Source organism: Schistocerca gregaria, chromosome 4 (genome assembly GCF_023897955.1).
Source record: "Schistocerca gregaria isolate iqSchGreg1 chromosome 4, iqSchGreg1.2, whole genome shotgun sequence".
NCBI classification, from domain to species: domain Eukaryota; kingdom Metazoa; phylum Arthropoda; class Insecta; order Orthoptera; family Acrididae; genus Schistocerca; species Schistocerca gregaria.
The window spans coordinates 26627805-26643331 of NC_064923.1; the positions used below are offsets into that span (position 1 = coordinate 26627805).

A 15527-nucleotide genomic window follows, 5' to 3' on the forward strand; every position below is an offset into this window, starting at 1 on the left:
ATGAAATAAAAGTGAACTACGTGACGAGTGTGACGTTAGGAAAACATTAGGCAACATGGGGAGGTTCTGTATGGGACCAGTCAACCCAAACGAGTACTATGTGACGTGCTAACTGGCATATACTCACCGAGGCAGCGCGGCTAGCTCAGTCGGTAGAACAAAAGGCTGTTAATCCCAGGGTCGTGGGTTCGAGCCCCACGTGGGAAGGAACGGAATTTTGTTCCTCTGCAGATGTAACTTACCGTTTTTCTGATTAACGTGATGTAATGGAAATAGCAACTTTAAACTTTGCCTACGTCTCCGTCAGTCGCTACGAAACTGTATTTGAAGGGGAAGGTGATTTTGTAGACATGTGTGAAAGACATGTTCTGAAATGCAAGTGGTGTTATTTGGAGAGCACTTCCTTTACGTGTCAGATGTGTAGCCAAGCAGTAATGGGTCGCCATAGCTGCAAATATTAGACGGTAATATGAAGTGTTGTCAGCTGAAGTCTTATGATCCAGACGACCGTAAGGATGAAGTACGCAAAAGTACCGCTAGGCCGCGCCTCTTTAGCTCAGTGGCAGAGCACTGGTCTAGTAAACCAGGGGTCGTGAGTTCGATCCTCACAGGAGGCAGACGAATTTTGGATATAAGTTGCGCGTCGTGGCCTTATAGCAAACAGTATCTGGGATGACTAACAATTAGCGAGAGGCGTTTTATTAAGAATTACTCTCAGATGTGATTAAGGCGAATGGCGCAGATAAAGCATTTGCCAAAGCGGTACAGCATAAGGTGGGATGGGACAGTCTGAAATATATTTTATAGATGTATTTCTCACATATCTCAGAGCCTTCCGCGGTTGTCGTCGTCGTCGTCGTCCTCGTCGTCGTCGTCTCCGTCGTCGCCGCCGCCGCCGCCGCCACTTCTGCAGAAGTAGCAAATGGACATCGTAGCAAATGCGGCGAGGGACGACCTGCCTTACATTTCCGAATGCACAAAGTGTGTGGTTTAGTTTCCCAGTCTATATTTGGTAGGTCTCGTAGCAGGTTGAATGTATCAAATGGGTGGGAAAGAGCAAGGGGCAGCATCTGTGTAGAACGAAAACACAACTCCTCAGTGGTGTGAGCGTTTTGAGATGAGTCGTATATAAGTTCCACTTGTTTGTCAGTGACCGTGTGGCCTAATGGATAAGGCGTCGGACTTCGTGTCCGAAGATTGCGTGTTTGATTCCTCTCTCGGTCGTGTTTTTCCAGATCTGAAAAAGAAACATACCGTTTTAGTGTAGCACTTGAGCAGTACGAAACCGTGTGAATGTTGCTGTTGACCATTTTCTGCTTGGAGATGCTCTTCAGCTTAAAACACGCACAACAAGACCGGTGTTAACTAGCGAATTGGTTTGCATATTGCCGTCGCCGCGTGTTTTTGACTGGCACTTGCACATCTAAAATAACGTCGGAAAGTAACTCGTTCGGCTTATGAGTCACATCAAGTATGTGTGTTAATTTTGACGAAACTAGCTCTGCAGGTTGTCATGCAATTCTGTTACCTCTCAGAAATGATTATGAAATAAAAGTGAACTACGTGACGAGTGTGACGTTAGGAAAACATTAGGCAACATGGGGAGGTTCTGTATGGGACCAATCAACCCAAACGAGTACTGTGTGACGTGCTAAGCGGCATATACTCACCGAGGCAGCGCGGCTAGCTCAGTCGGTAGAACATAAGGCTCTTAATCCCAGGGTCGTGGGTTCGAGCCCCACGTGGGGAGGAACGGAATTTTGTTCCTCTGCAGATGTAACTTACCGTTTTTCTGATTAACGTGATGTAATGGAAATAGCAACTTTAAACTTTGCCTACGTCTCCGTCAGTCGCAAGGAAACTGTATTTGAAGGTGAAGGTGATTTTGTAGACATGTGTGAAAGACATGTTCTGAAATGCAAGTGGTGTTATTTGGAGAGCACTTCCTTTACGTGTCAGATGTGTAGGCAAGCAGTAATGGGTCGCCATAGCTGCAAATATTAGACGGTAATATGAAGTGTTATCAGCTGAAGTCTGATGATCCAGACGACCGTAAGGATGAAGTACGCAAAAGTACCGCTAGGCCGCGCCTCTTTAGCTCAGTGGCAGAGCACTGGTCTAGTAAACCAGGGGTCGTGAGTTCGATCCTCACAGGAGGCAGACGAATTTTGGATATCAGTTGCGCGTCGTGGCCTTATAGCAAACAGTATCTGGGATGACTAACAATTAGCGAGAGGCGTTTTATTAAGAATTACTCTCAGATGTGATTAAGACGAATGGCGCAGATAAAGCATTTGCCAAAGCGGTACAGCATAAGGTGGGATGGGACAGTCTGAAATGTCGCCGCCGCCGCCACTTCTGCAGAAGTAGCAAATGGACATCGTAGCAAATGCGGCGAGGGACGCCCTGCCTTACATTTCCGAATGCACAAAGTGTGTGGTTTAGTTTCCCAGTCTATATTTGGTAGGTCTCGTAGCAGGTTGAATGTATCAAATGGGTGGGAAAGAGCAAGGGGCAGCGTCTGTGTAGAACGAAAACACAACTCCTCAGTGGTGTGAGCGTTTTGAGATGAGTCGTATATAAGTTCCACTTGTTTGTCAGTCACTGTGTGGCCTAATGGATAAGGCGTCGGACTTCGTATCCGAAGATTGCGTGTTTGATTCCTCTCTCGGTCGTGTTTTTCCAGATCTGAAAAAGAAACATACCGTTTTAGTGTAGCACTTGAGCAGTACGAAACCGTGTGAATGTTGCTGTTGACCATTTTCTGCTTGGAGATGCTCTTCAGCTTAAAACACGCACAACAAGACCGGTGTTAACTAGCGAATTGGTTTGCATATTGCCGTCGCCGCGTGTTTTTGACTGGCACTTGCACATCTAAAATAACGTCGGAAAGTAACTCGTTCGGCTTATGAGTCACATCAAGTATGTGTGTCAATTTTGACGAAACTAGCTCTGCAGGTTGTCATGCAATTCTGTTACCTCTCAGAAATGATTATGAAATAAAAGTGAACTACGTGACGAGTGTGACGTTAGGAAAACATTAGGCAACATGGGGAGGTTCTGTATGGGACCAATCAACCCAAACGAGTACTGTGTGACGTGCTAACCGGCATACACTCACCGAGGCAGCGCGGCTAGCTCAGTCGGTAGAACATAAGGCTCTTAATCCCAGGGTCGTGGGTTCGAGCCCCACGTGGGGAGGAACGGAATTTTGTTCCTCTGCAGATGTAACTTACCGTTTTTCTGATTAACGTGATGTAATGGAAATAGCAACTTTAAACTTTGCCTACGTCTCCGTCAGTCGCAAGGAAACTGTATTTGAAGGTGAAGGTGATTTTGTAGACATGTGTGAAAGACATGTTCTGAAATGCAAGTGGTGTTATTTGGAGAGCACTTCCTTTACGTGTCAGATGTGTAGCCAAGCAGTAATGGGTCGCCATAGCTGCAAATATTAGACGGTAATATGAAGTGTTATCAGCTGAAGTCTGATGATCCAGACGACCGTAAGGATGAAGTACGCAAAAGTACCGCTAGGCCGCGCCTCTTTAGCTCAGTGGCAGAGCACTGGTCTAGTAAACCAGGGGTCGTGAGTTCGATCCTCACAGGAGGCAGACGAATTTTGGATATCAGTTGCGCGTCGTGGCCTTATAGCAAACAGTATCTGGGATGACTAACAATTAGGGAGAAGCGTTTTATTAAGAATTACTCTCAGATGTGATTAAGGCGAGTGGCGCAGATAAAGCATTTGAGAAAACGGTACAGCATAAGGTGGGATGGGACAGTCTGAAATATAATTTATAGATGTATTTCTCACATATCTCAGAGCCTTCCGCGGTTCTCGTCGTCTTCGCCGCCGCCACTTCTGCAGAAGTAGCAAATGGACATCGTAGCAAATGCGGCGAGGGACGCCCTGCCTTACATTTCCGAATGCACAAAGTGTGTGGTTTAGTTTCCCAGTCTATATTTGGTAGGTCTCGTAGCAGGTTGAATGTATCAAATGGGTGGGAAAGAGCAAGGGGCAGCGTCTGTGTAGAACGAAAACACAACTCCTCAGTGGTGTGAGCGTTTTGAGATGAGTCGTATATAAGTTCCACTTGTTTGTCAGTGACCGTGTGGCCTAATGGATAAGGCGTCGGACTTCGTATCCGAAGATTGCGTGTTTGATTCCTCTCTCGGTCGTGTTTTTCCAGATCTGAAAAAGAAACATACTGTTTTAGTGTAGCACTTGAGCAGTACGAAACCGTGTGAATGTTGCTGTTGACCATTTTCTGCTTGGAGATGCTCTTCAGCTTAAAACACGCACAACAAGACCGGTGTTAACTAGCGAATTGGTTTGCATATTGCCGTCGCCGCGTGTTTTTGACTGGCACTTGCACATCTAAAATAACGTCGGAAAGTAACTCGTTCGGCTTATGAGTCACATCAAGTATGTGTGTTAATTTTGACGAAACTAGCTCTGCAGGTTGTCATGCAATTCTGTTACCTCTCAGAAATGATTATGAAATAAAAGTGAACTACGTGACGAGTGTGACGTTAGGAAAACATTAGGCAACATGGGGAGGTTCTGTATGGGACCAATCAACCCAAACGAGTACTGTGTGACGTGCTAACCGGCATATACTCACCGAGGCAGCGCGGCTAGCTCAGTCGGTAGAACATAAGGCTCTGAATCCCAGGGTCGTGGGTTCGAGCCCCACGTGGGAGGAACGGGATTTTGTTCCTCTGCAGATGTAACTTACCGTTTTTCTGATTAACGTGATGTAATGGAAATAGCAACTTTAAACTTTGCCTACGTCTCCGTCAGTCGCAAGGAAACTGTATTTGAAGGGGAAGGTGATTTTGTAGACATGTGTGAAAGACATGTTCTGAAATGCAAGTGGTGTTATTTGGAGAGCACTTCCTTTACGTGTCAGATGTGTAGCCAAGCAGTAATGGGTCGCCATAGCTGCAAATATTAGACGGTAATATGAAGTGTTGTCAGCTGAAGTCTGATGATCCAGACGACCGTAAGGATGAAGTACGCAAAAGTACCGATAGGCCGCGCCTCTTTAGCTCAGTGGCAGAGCACTGGTCTAGTAAACCAGGGGTCGTGAGTTCGATCCTCACAGGAGGCAGACGAATTTTGGATATCAGTTGCGCGTCGTGGCCTTATAGCAAACAGTATCTGGGATGACTAACAATTAGCGAGAGGCGTTTTATTAAGAATTACTCTCAGATGTGATTAAGGCGAATGGCGCAGATAAAGCATTTGCCAAAGCGGTACAGCATAAGGTGGGATGGGACAGTCTGAAATATATTTTATAGATGTATTTCTCACATATCTCAGAGCCTTCCGCGGTTGTCGTCGTCGTCGTCGTCGTCGCCACTTCTGCAGAAGTAGCAAATGGACATCGTAGCAAATGCGGCGAGGGACGCCCAGCCTTACATTTCCGAATGCACAAAGTGTGTGGTTTAGTTTCCCAGTCTATATTTGGTAGGTCTCGTAGCAGGTTGAATGTATCAAATGGGTGGGAAAGAGCAAGGGGCAGCGTCTGTGTAGAACGAAAACACAACTCCTCAGTGGTGTGAGCGTTTTGAGATGAGTCGTATATAAGTTCCACTTGTTTGTCAGTGACCGTGTGGCCTAATGGATAAGGCGTCGGACTTCGTATCCGAAGATTGCGTGTTTGATTCCTCTCTCGGTCGTGTTTTTCCAGATCTGAAAAAGAAACATACCGTTTTAGTGTAGCACTTGAGCAGTACGAAACCGTGTGAATGTTGCTGTTGACCATTTTCTGCTTGGAGATGCTCTTCAGCTTAAAACACGCACAACAAGACCGGTGTTAACTAGCGAATTGGTTTGCATATTGCCGTCGCCGCGTGTTTTTGAATGGCACTTGCACATCTAAAATAACGTCGGAAAGTAACTCGTTCGGCTTATGAGTCACATCAAGTATGTGTGTTAATTTTGACGAAACTAGCTCTGCAGGTTGTCATGCAATTCTGTTACCTCTCAGAAATGATTATGAAATAAAAGTGAACTACGTGACGAGTGTGACGTTAGGAAAACATTAGGCAACATGGGGAGGTTCTGTATGGGACCAATCAACCCAAACGAGTACTGTGTGACGTGCTAACCGGCATATACTCACCGAGGCAGCGCGGCTAGCTCAGTCGGTAGAACATAAGGCTCTTAATCCCAGGGTCGTGGGTTCGAGCCCCACGTGGGGAGGAACGGAATTTTGTTCCTCTGCAGATGTAACTTACCGTTTTTCTGATTAACGTGATGTAATGGAAATAGCAACTTTAAACTTTGCCTACGTCTCCGTCAGTCGCAAGGAAACTGTATTTGAAGGTGAAGGTGATTTTGTAGACATGTGTGAAAGACATGTTCTGAAATGCAAGTGGTGTTATTTGGAGAGCACTTCCTTTACGTGTCAGATGTGTAGGCAAGCAGTAATGGGTCGCCATAGCTGCAAATATTAGACGGTAATATGAAATGTTGTCAGCTGAAGTCTGATGATCCAGACGACCGTAAGGATGAAGTACGCAAAAGTACCGCTAGGCCGCGCCTATTTAGCTCAGTGGCAGAGCACTGGTCTAGTAAACCAGGGGTCGTGAGTTCGATCCTCACAGGAGGCAGACGAATTTTGGATATCAGTTGCGCGTCGTGGCCTTATAGCAAACAGTATCTGGGATGACTAACAATTAGCGAGAGGCGTTTTATTAAGAATTACTCTCAGATGTGATTAAGGCGAATGGCGCAGATAAAGCATTTGCCAAAGCGGTACAGCATAAGGTGGGATGGGACAGTCTGAAATATATTTTATAGATGTATTTCTCACATATCTCAGAGCCTTCCGCGGTTGTCGTCGTCGTCGTCGTCGTCGTCGTCGTCGCCACTTCTGCAGAAGTAGCAAATGGACATCGTAGCAAATGCGGAGAGCGACGCCCAGCCTTACATTTCCGAATGCACAAAGTGTGTGGTTTAGTTTCCCAGTCTATATTTGGTAGGTCTCGTAGCAGGTTGAATGTATCAAATGGGTGGGAAAGAGCAAGGGGCAGCGTCTGTGTAGAACGAAAACACAACTCCTCAGTGGTGTGAGCGTTTTGAGATGAGTCGTATATAAGTTCCACTTGTTTGTCAGTGACCGTGTGGCCTAATGGATAAGGCGTCGGACTTCGTATCCGAAGATTGCGTGTTTGATTCCTCTCTCGGTCGTGTTTTTCCAGATCTGATAAAGGAAAATACCGTTTTAGTGTAGCACTTGAGCAGTACGAAACCGTGTGAATGTTGCTGTTGACCATTTTCTGCTTGGAGATGCTCTTCAGCTTAAAACACGCACAACAAGACCGGTGTTAACTAGCGAATTGGTTTGCATATTGCCGTCGCCGCGTGTTTTTGACTGGCACTTGCACATCTAAAATAACGTCGGAAAGTAACTCGTTCGGCTTATGAGTCACATCAAGTATGTGTGTTAATTTTGACGAAACTAGCTCTGCAGGTTGTCATGCAATTCTGTTACCTCTCAGAAATGATTATGAAATAAAAGTGAACTACGTGGCGAGTGTGACGTTAGGAAAACATTAGGCAACATGGGGAGGTTCTGTATGGGACCAATCAACCCAAACGAGTACTGTGTGACGTGCTAACCGGCATATACTCAACGAGGCAGCGCGGCTAGCTCAGTCGGTAGAACATAAGGCTCTTAATAACAGGGTCGTGGGTTCGAGCCCCACGTGGGGAGGAACGGAATTTTGTTCCTCTGCAGATGTAACTTACCGTTTTTCTGATTAACGTGATGTAATGGAAATAGCAACTTTAAACTTTGCCTACGTCTCCGTCAGTCGCTACGAAACTGTATTTGAAGGTGAAGGTGATTTTCTAGACATGTGTGAAAGACATGTTCTGAAATGCAAGTGGTGTTATTTGGAGAGCACTTCCTTTACGTGTCAGAGGTGTAGCCAAGCACTAATGGGTCGCCATAGCTGCAAATATTAGACGGTAATATTAAGTGTTATCAGCTGAAGTCTGATGATCCAGACGACCGTAAGAATGAAGTACGCAAAAGTACCGCTAGGCCGCGCTTCTTTAGCTCAGTGGCAGAGCACTGGTCTAGTAAACCAGGGGTCGTGAGTTCGATCCTCACAGGAGGCAGACGAATTTTGGATATCAGTTGCGCGTCGTGGCCTTATAGCAAACAGTATCTGGGATGACTAACAATTAGCGAGAGGCGTTTTATTAAGAATTACTCTCAGATGTGATTAAGGCGAATGGCGCAGATAAAGCATTTGCCAAAGCGATACAGCAGAAGGTGGGATGGGACAGCCTGAAATATAATTTATAGATGTATTTCTCACATATCTCAGAGCCTTCCGCGGTTGTCGTCGTCGTCGTCGTCGTCGTCGTCGTCGTCGTCGTCGCCGCCGCCGCCACTTCTGCAGAAGTAGCAAATGGACATCGTAGCAAATGCGGCGAGGGACGCCTGCCTTACATTTCCGAATGCACAAAGTGTGTGGTTTAGTTTCCCAGTCTATATTTGGTAGGTCTCGTAGCAGGTTGAATGTATCAAATGGGTGTTAAAGAGCAAGGGGCAGCGTCTGTGTAGAACGAAAACACAACTCCTCAGTGGTGTGAGCGTTTTGAGATGAGTCGTATATAAGTTCCACTTGTTTGTCAGTCACTGTGTGGCCTAATGGATAAGGCGTCGGACTTCGTATCCGAAGATTGCGTGTTTGATTCCTCTCTCGGTCGTGTTTTTCCAGATCTGAAAAAGAAACATACCGTTTTAGTGTAGCACTTGAGCAGTACGAAACCGTGTGAATGTTGCTGTTGACCATTTTCTGCTTGGAGATGCTCTTCAGCTTAAAACACGCACAAAAAGACCGGTGTTAACTAGCGAATTGGTTTGCATATTGCCGTCGCCGCGTGTTTTTGACTGGCACTTGCACATCTAAAATAACGTCGGAAAGTAACTCGTTCGGCTTATGAGTCACATCAAGTATGTGTGTTAATTTTGACGAAACTAGCTCTGCAGGTTGTCATGCAATTCTGTTACCTCTCAGAAATGATTATGAAATAAAAGTGAACTACGTGACGAGTGTGACGTTAGGAAAACATTAGGCAACATTGGGAGGTTCTGTATGGGACCAATCAACCCAAACGAGTACTGTGTGACGTGCTAACCGGCATATACTCACCGAGGCAGCGCGGCTAGCTCAGTCGGTAAAACATAAGGCTCTTAATCCCAGGGTCGTGGGTTCGAGCCCCACGTGGGGAGGAACGGAATTTTGTTCCTCTGCAGATGTAACTTACCGTTTTTCTGATTAACGTGATGTAATGGAAATAGCAACTTTAAACTTTGCCTACGTCTCCGTCAGTCGCAAGGAAACTGTATTTGAAGGTGAAAGTGATTTTGTAGACATGTGTGAAAGACATGTTCTGAAATGCAAGTGGTGTTATTTGGAGAGCACTTCCTTTACGTGTCAGATGTGTAGCCAAGCAGTAATGGGTCGCCATAGCTGCGAATATTAGACGGTAATATGAAGTGTTGTCAGCTGAAGTCTGATGATCCAGACGACCGTCAGGATGAAGTACGCAAAAGTACCGCTAGGCCGCGCCTCTTTAGCTCAGTGGCAGAGCACTGGTCTAGTAAACCAGGGGTCGTGAGTTCGATCCTCACAGGAGACAGACGAATTTTGGATATCAGTTGCGCGTCGTGGCCTTATAGCAAACAGTATCTGGGATGACTAACAATTAGCGAGAGGCGTTTTATTAAGAATTACTCTCAGATGTGATTAAGGCGAATGGCGCAGATAAAGCATTTGCCAAAGCGGTACAGCATAAGGTGGGATGGGACAGTCTGAAATATATTTTATAGATGTATTTCTCACATATCTCAGAGCCTTCCGCGGTTGTCGTCGTCTTCGTCGTCGTCGTCGTCGTCGTCGTCGCCACTTCTGCAGAAGTAGCAAATGGACATCGTAGCAAATGCGGCGAGGGACGCCCAGCCTTACATTTCCGAATGCACAAAGTGTGTGGTTTAGTTTCCCAGTCTATATTTGGTAGGTCTCGTAGCAGGTTGAATGTATCAAATGGGTGGGAAAGAGCAAGGGGCAGCGTCTGTGTAGAACGAAAACACAACTCCTCAGTGGTGTGAGCGTTTTTAGATGAGTCGTATATAAGTTCCACTTGTTTGTCAGTGACCGTGTGGCCTAATGGATAAGGCGTCGGACTTCGTATCCGAAGATTGCGTGTTTGATTCCTCTCTCGGTCGTGTTTTTCCAGATCTGAAAAAGAAACATACCGTTTTAGTGTAGCACTTGAGCAGTACGAAACCGTGTGAATGTTGCTGTTGACCATTTTCTGCTTGGAGATGCTCTTCAGCTTAAAACACGCACAACAAGACCGGTGTTAACTAGCGAATTGGTTTGCATATTGCCGTCGCCGCGTGTTTTTGACTGGCACTTGCACATCTAAAATAATGTCGGAAAGTAACTCGTTCGGCTTATGAGTCACATCAAGTATGTGTGTCAATTTTGACGAAACTAGCTCTGCAGGTTGTCATGCAATTCTGTTACCTCTCAGAAATGATTATGAAATAAAAGTGAACTACGTGACGAGTGTGACGTTAGGAAAACATTAGGCAACATGGGGAGGTTCTGTATGGGACCAATCAACCCAAACGAGTACTGTGTGACGTGCTAACCGGCATATACTCACCGAGGCAGCGCGGCTAGCTCAGTCGGTAGAACATAAGGCTCTTAATCCCAGGGTCGTGGGTTCGAGCCCCACGTGGGGAGGAACGGAATTTTATTCCTCTGCAGATGTAACTTACCGTTTTTCTGATTAACGTGATGTAATGGAAATAGCAACTTTAAACTTTGCCTACGTCTCCGTCAGTCGCTACGAAACTGTATTTGAAGGTGAAGGTGATTTTGTAGACATGTGTGAAAGACATGTTCTGAAATGCAAGTGGTGTTATTTGGAGAGCACTTCCTTTACGTGTCAGATGTGTAGCCAAGCAGTAATGGGTCGCCATAGCTGCAAATATTAGACGGTAATATGAAGTGTTGTCAGCTGAAGTCTGATGATCCAGACGACCGTAAGGAGGAAGTACGCAAATGTACCGCTAGGCCGCGCCTCTTTAGCTCAGTGGCAGAGCACTGGTCTAGTAAACCAGGGGTCGTGAGTTCGATCCTCACAGGAGACAGACGAATTTTGGATATCAGTTGCGCGTCGTGGCCTTATAGCAAACAGTATCTGGGATGACGAACAATTAGCGAGAGGCGTTTTATTAAGAATTACTCTCAGATGTGATTAAGGCGAATGGCGCAGATAAAGCATTTGCCAAAGCGGTACAGCATAAGGTGGGATGGCACAGTCTGAAATATATTTTATAGATGTATTTCTCACATATCTCAGAGCCTTCCGCGGTTGTCGTCGTCGTCGTCGTCGTCGTCGTCGCCACTTCTGCAGAAGTAGCAAATGGACATCGTAGCAAATGCGGCGAGGGACGCCCTGCCTTACATTTCCGAATGCACAAAGTGTGTGGTTTAGTTTCCCAGTCTATATTTGGTAGGTCTCGTAGCAGGTTGAATGTATCAAATGGGTGGGAAAGAGCCAGGGGCAGCGTCTGTGTAGAACGAAAACACAACTCCTCAGTGGTGTGAGCGTTTTGAGATGAGTCGTATATAAGTTCCACTTGTTTGTCAGTGACCGTGTGGCCTAATGGATAAGGCGTCGGACTTCGTATCCGAAGATTGCGTGTTTGATTCCTCTCTCGGTCGTGTTTTTCCAGATCTGAAAAAGAAACATACCGTTTTAGTGTAGCACTTGAGCAGTACGAAACCGTGTGAATGTTGCTGTTGACCATTTTCTGCTTGGAGATGCTCTTCAGCTTAAAACACGCACAACAAGACCGGTGTTAACTAGCGAATTGGTTTGCATATTGCCGTCGCCGCGTGTTTTTGACTGGCACTTGCACATCTAAAATAACGTCGGAAAGTAACTCGTTCGGCTTATGAGTCACATCAAGTATGTGTGTTAATTTTGACGAAACTAGCTCTGCAGGTTGTCATGCAATTCTGTTACCTCTCAGAAATGATTATGAAATAAAAGTGAACTACGTGACGAGTGTGACGTTAGGAAAACATTAGGCAACATGGGGAGGTTCTGTATGGGACCAATCAACCCAAACCAGTACTGTGTGACGTGCTAACCGGCATATACTCACCGAGGCAGCGCGGCTACCTCAGTCGGTAGAACATAAGGCTCTTAATCCCAGGGTCGTGTGTTCGAGCCCCACGTGGGGAGGAACGGAATTTTGTTCCTCTGCAGATGTAACTTACCGTTTTTCTGATTAACGTGATGTAATGGAAATAGCAACTTTAAACTTTGCCTACGTCTCCGTCAGTCGCTACGAAACTGTATTTGAAGGTGAAGGTGATTTTGTAGACATGTGTGAAAGACATGTTCTGAAATGCAAGTGGTGTTATTTGGAGAGCACTTCCTTTACGTGTCAGATGTGTAGCCAAGCAGTAATGGGTCGCCATAGCTGCAAATATTAGACGGTAATATGAAGTGTTATCAGCTGAAGTCTGATGATCCAGACGACCGTAAGGATGAAGTACGCAAAAGTACCGCTAGGCCGCGCCTCTTTAGCTCAGTGGCAGAGCACTGGTCTAGTAAACCAGGGGTCGTGAGTTCGATCCTCACAGGAGGCAGACGAATTTTGGATATCAGTTGCGCGTCGTGGCCTTATAGCAAACAGTATCTGGGATGACTAACAATTAGCGAGAGGCGTTTTATTAAGAATTACTCTCAGATGTGATTAAGGCGAATGGCGCAGATAAAGCATTTGCCAAAGCGATACAGCAGAAGGTGGGATGGGACAGTCTGAAATATATTTTATAGATGTATTTCTCACATATTTCAGAGCCTTCCGCGGTTGTCGTCGTCGTCGTCGTCGTCGTCGTCGTCGTCGTCGTCGTCGTCGTCGTCGCCGCCGCCGCCGCCGCCACTTCTGCAGAAGTAGCAAATGGACATCGTGGCAAATGCGGCGAGGGACGCCCTGCCTTACATTTCCGAATGCACAAAGTGTGTGGTTTAGTTTCCCAGTCTATATTTGGTAGGTCTCGTAGCAGGTTGAATGTATCAAATGGGTGGGAAAGAGCAAGGGGCAGCGTCTGTGTAGAACGAAAACACAACTCCTCAGTGGTGTGAGCGTTTTGAGATGAGTCGTATATAAGTTCCACTTGTTTGTCAGTGACTGTGTGGCCTAATGGATAAGGCGTCGGGCTTCGTATCCGAAGATTGCGTGTTTGATTCCTCTCTCGGTCGTGTTTTTCCAGATCTGAAAAAGAAACATACCGTTTTAGTGTAGCACTTGAGCAGTACGAAACCGTGTGAATGTTGCTGTTGACCATTTTCTGCTTGGAGATGCTCTTCAGCTTAAAACACGCACAACAAGACCGGTGTTAACTAGCGAATTGGTTTGCATATTGCCGTCGCCGCGTGTTTATGACTGGCACTTGCACATCTAAAATAACGTCGGAAAGTAACTCGTTCGGCTTATGAGTCACATCAAGTATGTGTGTCAATTTTGACGAAACTAGCTCTGCAGGTTGTCATGCAATTCTGTTACCTCTCAGAAATGATTATGAAATAAAAGTGAACTACGTGACGAGTGTGACGTTAGGAAAACATTAGGCAACATGGGGAGGTTCTGTATGGGACCAATCAACCCAAACGAGTACTGTGTGACGTGCTAACCGGCATATACTCACCGAGGCAGCGCGGCTAGCTCAGTCGGTAGAACATAAGGCTCTTAATCCCAGGGTCGTGGGTTCGAGCCCCACGTGGGGAGGAACGGAATTTTGTTCCTCTGCAGATGTAACTTACCGTTTTTCTGATTAACGTGATGTAATGGAAATAGCAACTTTAAACTTTGCCTACGTCTCCGTCAGTCGCTACGAAACTGTATTTGAAGGTGAAGGTGATTTTGTAGACATGTGTGAAAGACATGTTCTGAAATGCAAGTGGTGTTATTTGGGGAGCACTTCCTTTACGTGTCAGATGTGTAGCCAAGCAGTAATGGGTCGCCATAGCTGCAAATATTAGACGGTAATATGAAGTGTTGTCAGCTGAAGTCTGATGATCCAGACGACCGTAAGGATGAAGTATGTAAAAGTACCGCTAGGCCGCGCCTCTTTAGCTCAGTGGCAGAGCACTGGTCTAGTAAACCAGGGGTCGTGAGTTCGATCCTCACAGGAGGCAGACGAATTTTGGATATCAGTTGCGCGTCGTGGCCTTATAGCAAACAGTATCTGGGATGACTAACAATTAGCGAGAGGCGTTTTATTAAGAATTACTCTCAGATGTGATTAAGGCGAATGGCGCAGATAAAGCATTTGCCAAAGCGGTACAGCATAAGGTGGGATGGGACAGTCTGAAATATATTTTATAGATGTATTTCTCACATATCTCAGAGCCTTCCGCGGTTGTCGTCGTCGTCGTCGTCGTCGTCGTCGTCGTCGTCGTCGTCGTCGCCACTTCTGCAGAAGTAGCAAATGGACATCGTAGCAAATGCGGAGAGGGACGCCCAGCCTTACATTTCCGAATGCACAAAGTGTGTGGTTTAGTTTCCCAGTCTATATTTGGTAGGTCTCGTAGCAGGTTGAATGTATCAAATGGGTGGGAAAGAGCAAGGGGCAGCGTCTGTGTAGAACGAAAACACAACTCCTCAGTGGTGTGAGCGTTTTGAGATGAGTCGTATATAAGTTCCACTTGTTTGTCAGTGACCGTGTGGCCTAATGGATAAGGCGTCGGACTTCGTATCCGAAGATTGCGTGTTTGATTCCTCTCTCGGTCGTGTTTTTCCAGATCTGAAAAAGAAACATACCGTTTTAGTGTAGCACTTGAGCAGTACGAAACCGTGTGAATGTTGCTGTTGACCATTTTCTGCTTGGAGATGCTCTTCAGCTTAAAACACGCACAACAAGACCGGTGTTAACTAGCGAATTGGTTTGCATATTGCCGTCGCCGCGTGTTTTTGACTGGCACTTGCACATCTAAAATAACGTCGGAAAGTAACTCGTTCGGCTTATGAGTCACATCAAGTATGTGTGTTAATTTTGACGAAACTAGCTCTGCAGGTTGTCATGCAATTCTGTTACCTCTCAGAAATGATTATGAAATAAAAGTGAACTACGTGACGAGTGTGACGTTAGGAAAACATTAGGCAACATGGGGAGGTTCTGTATGGGACCAATCAACCCAAACGAGTACTGTGTGACGTGCTAACCGGCATATACTCACCGAGGCAGCGCGGCTAGCTCAGTCGGTAGAACATAAGGCTCTTAATCCCAGGGTCGTGGGTTCGAGCCCCACGTGGGGAGGAACGGAATTTTGTTCCTCTGCAGATGTAACTTACCGTTTTTCTGATTAACGTGATGTAATGGAAATAGCAACTTTAAACTTTGCCTACGTCTCCGTCAGTCGCTACGAAACTGTATTTGAAGGTGAAGGTGATTTTGTAGACATGTGT

At 46.0% G+C, this 15527-nt stretch overlaps 10 non-coding genes across 10 annotated transcripts; all 10 read left to right on the forward strand.

The window, feature by feature from the left end:
• The first annotated feature begins 545 nt into the window (after nt 1–545).
• Trnat-agu (transfer RNA threonine (anticodon AGU)) lies at nt 546–617 on the forward strand. Its single transcript has one exon. It is a non-coding gene; the product is annotated as a tRNA-Thr (tRNA).
• A 1471-nt stretch (nt 618–2088) lies between these two features.
• Nucleotides 2089–2160, forward strand: Trnat-agu (transfer RNA threonine (anticodon AGU)). The gene has a single exon. It is a non-coding gene; the product is annotated as a tRNA-Thr (tRNA).
• Nucleotides 2161–3539: 1379 nt separating this feature from the next.
• Trnat-agu (transfer RNA threonine (anticodon AGU)) lies at nt 3540–3611 on the forward strand. Its single transcript has one exon. It is a non-coding gene; the product is annotated as a tRNA-Thr (tRNA).
• A 1431-nt stretch (nt 3612–5042) lies between these two features.
• On the forward strand, nt 5043–5114 carry Trnat-agu (transfer RNA threonine (anticodon AGU)). Its single transcript has one exon. It is a non-coding gene; the product is annotated as a tRNA-Thr (tRNA).
• A 1435-nt stretch (nt 5115–6549) lies between these two features.
• Nucleotides 6550–6621, forward strand: Trnat-agu (transfer RNA threonine (anticodon AGU)). The gene has a single exon. It is a non-coding gene; the product is annotated as a tRNA-Thr (tRNA).
• Nucleotides 6622–8065: 1444 nt separating this feature from the next.
• Nucleotides 8066–8137, forward strand: Trnat-agu (transfer RNA threonine (anticodon AGU)). Its single transcript has one exon. It is a non-coding gene; the product is annotated as a tRNA-Thr (tRNA).
• Nucleotides 8138–9598: 1461 nt separating this feature from the next.
• Nucleotides 9599–9670, forward strand: Trnat-agu (transfer RNA threonine (anticodon AGU)). Its single transcript has one exon. It is a non-coding gene; the product is annotated as a tRNA-Thr (tRNA).
• A 1450-nt stretch (nt 9671–11120) lies between these two features.
• On the forward strand, nt 11121–11192 carry Trnat-agu (transfer RNA threonine (anticodon AGU)). The gene has a single exon. It is a non-coding gene; the product is annotated as a tRNA-Thr (tRNA).
• A 1441-nt stretch (nt 11193–12633) lies between these two features.
• Trnat-agu (transfer RNA threonine (anticodon AGU)) lies at nt 12634–12705 on the forward strand. Its single transcript has one exon. It is a non-coding gene; the product is annotated as a tRNA-Thr (tRNA).
• Nucleotides 12706–14185: 1480 nt separating this feature from the next.
• Trnat-agu (transfer RNA threonine (anticodon AGU)) lies at nt 14186–14257 on the forward strand. Its single transcript has one exon. It is a non-coding gene; the product is annotated as a tRNA-Thr (tRNA).
• The last annotated feature ends 1270 nt before the right edge of the window (nt 14258–15527 follow it).